The 7,133-nt window shown below is 36.5% G+C and overlaps 2 pseudogenes; one reads left to right on the forward strand and one right to left on the reverse strand.

Annotated features, from left to right (window-relative positions):
* The first annotated feature begins 1,950 nt into the window (after window positions 1–1,950).
* Window positions 1,951–3,020, forward strand: LOC126619676 (uncharacterized; annotated as a pseudogene).
* A 634-nt stretch (window positions 3,021–3,654) lies between these two features.
* On the reverse strand, window positions 3,655–6,242 carry LOC126618895 (vacuolar-processing enzyme-like; annotated as a pseudogene).
* Between the last annotated feature and the right edge of the window lie 891 nt (window positions 6,243–7,133).

Genomic DNA, 7,133 nt, shown 5'->3' on the forward strand with positions numbered 1-7,133 from the left:
TATCCGACATAAATAGTCAGTACAATCCGAGCTGCCAAACGAGGCCTAAAGTACTAAATCTATATAAAGGCCCTTAGGAATCTTGTTTTCCCCAATGTGGGACAAGAGTCTCAAGACTTCCAACAATACCCCACATTTTGAGACGACTATTTGGTCCTAGAGAAACTGAGACACGAGAGTAAACAATACCCCGCTTTTTAAGAGTATTTTTGTGAACCTTTTTATTATTGTTATTGATTTTTACTTTGGGTGGGATTTTATGTTTGATTCTTGACATAGATACAAAAATCTCTCTTTTCTTTGTAATATTAGACATGAGTACTCTGCGTTTGTTTGAGTTTGAAAATATAATACTGAATTAATCAATGAAAAAGTAAGATCTAGTTTCTATTCTCCAACTATACAGGAAATGATAGGGATAGCAAATGTACAAACTTTCAATTATCTTCTTGGATTTATAATTCTGGGTTTTGGTTGTTGAGTTTATATTTTCTCAGATGTTTGGTTCCCATCAATGAATTGTAAGTGCAGAAAATGGAAGAACCAAAAGGGAAAAAGAAGAAAGAAGACATGTGTACAACTGATTGAATAGCTTGTCTATCACTGTTTGTGTTTTATCGTTGTTCTTTTTCATATGTGAACTCAACCACGAGAAGGGAAGAAAACCCCAAATAGAGTTGGATCAAAAGGTTATAGTAAATATAAAGATAAATGTACTGGTTATCCAATATTAATTTTAGAACAACTCCAAGTATGCATCTTGGTAAATGAGTGCCTATATTTGAGAGAAACTTTCCTACACCTCGGTACATCGCTGTGCATTGAGACAATAACAAGATGGGTAAATAGCCAAAATGGTCCCGAAGATTTGTATAACTCATCACTTTGGTCCCTAACATTTCAAATCAATCAAAGTGGTCCTTGAGATTGTCCATTATCTATCATTTTGGTCATTCCGTTAAAAACTCCGTTAAGTGTCCCGGAGCTCTTGGCCGGAAGTTTGGGAAATTTTCAAAGCTTCGTAATTCAATCGTTTCTTAACCAAATTCAACCCATAATATATCAAAATGAAGATAGGAAAGTGTAGAATTCAAAAATGAAAATCATACTTCTCGACGAGACAAAGAGAATGGTACATTTTTAGATGGCTAACTCGCCGTGGTCTGGCCGGAAAACGGCTCGAAAGCGACGGTGTTGGCTTTCAGTGGGACACTGAATTTGTGTTATATTATGGTCAAGATTTATTAAGTTTAGCCTTAATAGGTTTGTTTTTTAAATTTTGTCATTGATAGGTTTTGATTTTATATTATTCACTGCTTTCTGAACTGTCCACATTGTCCTACGTCATCTTGGGCTATCGGGTCACAACTTCTTCCATCTAGGAAAGGATTGCATACACCTGTGGAATGTTGCTTTGCCGTCTCAGATCAATAATACAAAGTTTTGTGTAAGTTTCATCAGTCTGTACATTTATCTTATTGGAAATATTGCATAAATGATATACGAAATGATTTACTAGTGAGAACTATGGACATTATTGTGCGTATTATGTCATTAAATATGCCAAATGATTAAAGGAAAAAAAACCTAAAACGAAAATACGAATGTCAAATGGCCAAACAATTATTGATTTCACTGTGTTCGGGTGAAAGAACTCCAAGAATCATTAAGACTATGTTTGGGTGAAAGATTTCAGTCCCACTGAATTGATGTCAAGTTAGTAAGAAGGATAATACCAAAATGTTAGATATGAGGGATAATACCAAAATGTTAGATATCGAAAAAAAGATACACCTAGTCAAGGGGAACATAAACCTATCCCCTCATAATACAAAGAAAAAGGATATAAAAAAATGCATGAAAAGAAGGGGGAGATTTTTTCTTTTTGGAAAACCTCGACGGTACGAGGAGAGTTTTATTGATAACGAAAAAAAAATAGTACACCTAGTCATGGGTATAGAAACCTAACCCCTTGTAATACAAGAAAAAAAAAGGATAAAAATACCTGAAAAAGAAGGGGGACATAAACTTTACCATTCTAGAAACAAAAACAACAAAGATACAAGGAAAAGAAGGGGGGACATGAAATCTAAACCCTCTAAAGCCGAACCTAAAGGTCTAAACCTGCAAAACAAAACAAGGAACATCACAAGGTTAAGAAAAAATAAAACAAGAATGTGAACCTGTATGCCGAGGTGCACATTAATTTAAAAAACGGAAACCATAAAAGCCAACATAGTCTGAAAAGAAGGAGGAGATTTGATATGTTTTATTGAGCATCTTTGTGTCTCCAATCTGTTGAGAAAGTTAATGATATCGATTCTAGGCTACATAAGTAATTCGTCATTCTTTAATTAGTTTAATATTACTTTCACTATTTTCTTCGATTCGAAGATTCTCCGAAGAGCATTTAAATTTGAGCTTCACTTTTCAGAATGGTTGATTTGTTGCTTTACTCGTATCTTTTATTTTCTTTCAGCTTTATTGTTCTTCCATCTATTATTCAAGCTCGGGATCTTCCAATGCATTGGAAAAAGCCTATATAAAATGTGTTGGGCTGCATGTGAGACGTATGGGTTTGCATTGGGAGATATTACTTGTTTCTTGTGGTACAAGCTAAGGAACACTAGGTGGATAGGCTGACTGCATCACCGCACCGCCATCGCCGCCGCCAATTTCCAGACATAGAACAAGGCTTCAGTTCGAGTAAAGAAAATGACATGTGGGATAACTATCATAACTTAAACGTCAGTAGAAAACGGAAGTTAGTCACCAGGAGAAGAAAGGATAGGCTGCAGAGCTCTATTTACCCTTCAAGTAGGCATGTTACTCGTAGCCATCGCCATGTAAGGTTAAAGTCTAGGGGAAGGTCTGTTCGGGTTGTGGGCAGGTCTCGAACGGTGAGAAGCGCTAGACGTCTTCAATTAAGCAAGGTGAGAAATATTAGAAGGCAAGCCAGAACGTCGAAGAGGAGGAGAATTGGATGCTTGTCTGTGATGCTGAAATTAGTTTGGAACTAGTATTGTATTTTGATTAGTTCAATTTTAGATATGACTTCTAATAAAAAATATATGAGATTGGAAATCCTCGCGTATGACGAGACAATATAATGCACGAGTACCTCCCTCCCATCGGAGTTTATAAACCAAATCCAACACAGGTTTTCTCCTTGTCATGAAACAACGAAACTGTTGGCATACCAAACTGGAAATTATTTAAGAGAAATGAAGGATGAATCTTCACATTAAGAGTCCAGATCAACGGTTAAAAAGGATCAAACTTGGCCTACAATGGTATACATAACTAATTTTTTTGTTCTTTAGTTAAATTCTTTTCTCCCAGTAGAGATTTTGCTTCACCAGCCTTGCAAGACCATTTCCGAAAATATTTTGTATTATTTCGGTTTTCTTATTGCATCATGATAGTGTTTTGTAAAGATGGTTTTTTGTATGCTAGTTTTGGAAAGGATAGAGGTCACCAAAAATGGTGATGATTGCACAGAATTTAAGAAGGGAATGTCGGTTATTGGAGACTGCTACTGCGGCAGCTCATAGCACACACACATATATATGTCATTGATCGGGTTTTGGGATTGCACAGTCAGCCCTTATCTCCATTGGAGCTAGCTGACAAAATGCTCACCAACCTGTTCGTACAAAGCTAATCTTAGCCGGTCATTGGAGCTTTTAATCTAAGCCTTACATTTGTAAAAAACTATTATTTAACTTGAACTAGCCGTTACATTTCAAAAGAAAATAGCCGATGGCTTTCTTAGTCTAGCTGCTGCAATTTCTTCAAGATCAACTCCAGAAATGGTTTAGCATCCAACACATCACACATACATGTATTGATCATTTATCTGACCAGAAAGGAAGTTCTAGACATTGGGTTTGTTTGCACAAGTTTGATCAGATGCTGCAACCATTTTCTCTGCGGTAATTCCAGCATTGCAAATGTTGGCTATAGCTCGCGTGTACTTCATTCCGTATGCAGATAAATGTCCACAGTACTTCTCATAAATATTCAACTACATCGAAAGACTCAAAATAAATTATCTCGGAGATAAGACTTGTTTACTTCAAAAAACTGAAGAAAGAAGCACAAGCACTTGCGTGTCGTCTAGATCAATTGGATGTATAGAATTACAGGAGATGAACTTACAAAGTTCTTGAAGCAGTCCCAATTATCTACCACAGGTTGGCCCTGTGGCCTAACATTCATTAAAACGTTTGAGCTCTTCTCGTGTCCGAACAAAGCCTCCCCTAGTTTCGTTATGCTATAGTCCACGTTTTTCCTACGAGCAATTTCACGCAGCAGCTGCTTCTGAGCACCCTGTTTCTCTTGAGATCCGGTAGGAGCTCTTTGCAGCTGACACATATATAACGAAAAATACAAATTGTCAAAAACATACGAAAAGTTCTCTAGCCGGAGAGTTTGGCATGTACTAATCAATACATATATGTGTATACATGAAAGTTAAACACATCGAAGTTTGGAATTCAGAACAAAAGAAGAGCAGAAACCTTTTGTTGAAAGTAGAGGAGCTTCGTGTCACGTTGGTCAACAGCCCTTGAGATCGAGGGTGAAGAGATATCGCTGGTGGAAGTATGGCTACGATTAGAAAGATCTGCACCCATGTAAGCAAAGAGGAACTCCTGTTTATGACTCATATCTCCGTACTGCATAACATTCGAATTGGTTGTTCTGCTTCGAACCTGTAATTCAATCGACATGGTCATATTATTCTAATTTCACCAACATTAGACATTATGATATCCATAAATATTTTACACACGAGAAATTTTCAAAATATTACCCTTTCATATTGATTCTCCAAAGTTTCTTTATGCAAATCACTTATGTCATTGCTCTCAAATGTGAAAATATGGTCCAAAAGTCACCGGAACAACAAAGCAATTAGTGCAGGCATTTGATAGAAAATGTGTTTGAAACTGACAAAGTAATGTACTCCGTAAAATTAGAACAGCATTTTCAAAAAGAAAGGCACTGCATTACCAAGCCTCCATCCAGGAAATGCTATACAAGTCTCCCAAACAAGTATCAAACTCGTTAGGAACTGATGGGTCACCGGGACAATATGTTCCATACCTACTCTCTTCTGCATTCGATGCAGTGGTAGCATAAATATTCAGATTACTTGAAAGGAGGCCCTCAAACATGCTCCCTGCCTCGCAAGCTTCAATGTAAAATACCTATTTTTTTCACATAAATGCATCAAAACCTCAGAAAATCATCAAAAAAAGAATTGAAAACTTCAGTAAGACTGGTACTCAAGTGAACCTTCTTACCATGCTTTTCTAACCTTTAGAAGCATGCTTCTTCTGTAGTACACGTATGAGATCTTTCGCATAAACATAATCGCTGGGCATCCCTGAACAAAATATACTATTCATATGCAATCCGAAGAAGAAAATTTACTGAATTTATGGGACTATATAAGATCACCAAATATATATTTTCAAAGTTAATAAAATAAAATAAAACTACAGATTACCAAGTAATCTTACAGAACCAGGGTCTGCATAATATATGAAAACATGGTCATTCGGACCGCTACTTAGAACCTTGCCACTTCCTCCGGTGAGAGCACTTTTGTCTCCGAGAATAACAGCATAGAGATTGCGTGCGTTAACATGATCTCCTGTATAATCCTGCATTAGAAAAAAAAAAATACTTACAGGTAACTAAACAATGTTAAACTAACAAATTAACCAGATAGAAATTAAAAATCAGACTCAGAAAATTAGTTACAACCTTGGGAACTCCTTTATAAACATCATGACCATTTGGCTTGTTGATGATGACACCTTTTCGAGGATTTTCCGAGTTGTACGCGATATCATCGTACATGAAAACGATGATGTTCTCGTCTTTCAGTCCTCCTTTTTTAAGTATCTGGTACGCATGGCATATGTCAGCCTGCATGGAACGACAAAGATTAGCCCTAAATTTTATTACTTGTAACACAATTAACATAAAATGTTACTAATTAATCAAAATTTTGGACAAGCTTAAACCTGGTGCCTGTAGTTGTCGTAACCACTTGATCCTGCAACCAGAACTGCCCATCTTTTTCCCTTATCAGTAGTGGTACGTGGAGAACCCTTGTTATCTCCATTAATTTCAGGGAAGCAGAAGCTTCCATGAATAGCCAAACTTAACAAAGTAAGAGATAGTAAAACCCCACAATAACCATGATTAGCCATGATCTGCAGATTAACCTTGACAAACCAATACCCAAACTCTCAAGTCAAGTACGAATGCATGTTCTTCTAATGAAGGAGTCAATTTATAGATGTCTGATGGTTGAAATGAATGGTTCAGATTAAATCCCCCCCCCCCCCAACGTGCTCGAGAAGGAAATGCATGTCTAAAATCTTTTGAGGAATAATTGTTTCAAACTTCATCAACCCACTCAACTCTTCATCATCAACTTTGTGATCCTAGACGTACGTGGCCCACCATATCATGGATTAATTCTAACAAATATAATGAAATACGCCAGCCATCATATAGTGCAAAAGATAATGAAAATAGATATTAGTTTATTACAGTATAGTTTAATGGTATTTCTCTATATTTTAATTATGAAGTATATGTTCGATTCTTCAAAATGACAGGCTTAGTATTGTGGTCTAGAGATATTTCTCTTCACTTGTAAGTGCATAGTAGGTCATAGGTTTCGCCTCCCTGGAATTTGATACCAAATTATGATTCACTTATCGTATGACTTATCCAAAATTTCAACCCGCAATATTGTTGTATATGAAAATTTGTCTCCGCTTATAAATAAGAGGTTTTACATTCGACTTTGTAGATCTGGTGAGTTTAACATCAAATTATTTTGACTGACACATATTGTTCTAAAAATTTCCGCCTAGGTGCTAAGCGGCTGGACATAACTGCGATTAGTTCCTAGGCGTTTGAAAATTAAGAAAGTGGGCCTAGACTTGCTTAGGCTTCTAGCCTGCCTAGCATGCCTAGCATGCCGAAACCCGCCTCTGTCGTGACTCTCAAGAGACTTGTTGAATACTTGAATGAATACACATTATATGCTTGTTCTCCATATTTTCAATATGGTTGTCTAATACTTTATATTCTACATGTCATAT

This window comes from Malus sylvestris, chromosome 4 (genome assembly GCF_916048215.2).
Source record: "Malus sylvestris chromosome 4, drMalSylv7.2, whole genome shotgun sequence".
NCBI lineage: Eukaryota > Viridiplantae > Streptophyta > Magnoliopsida > Rosales > Rosaceae > Malus > Malus sylvestris.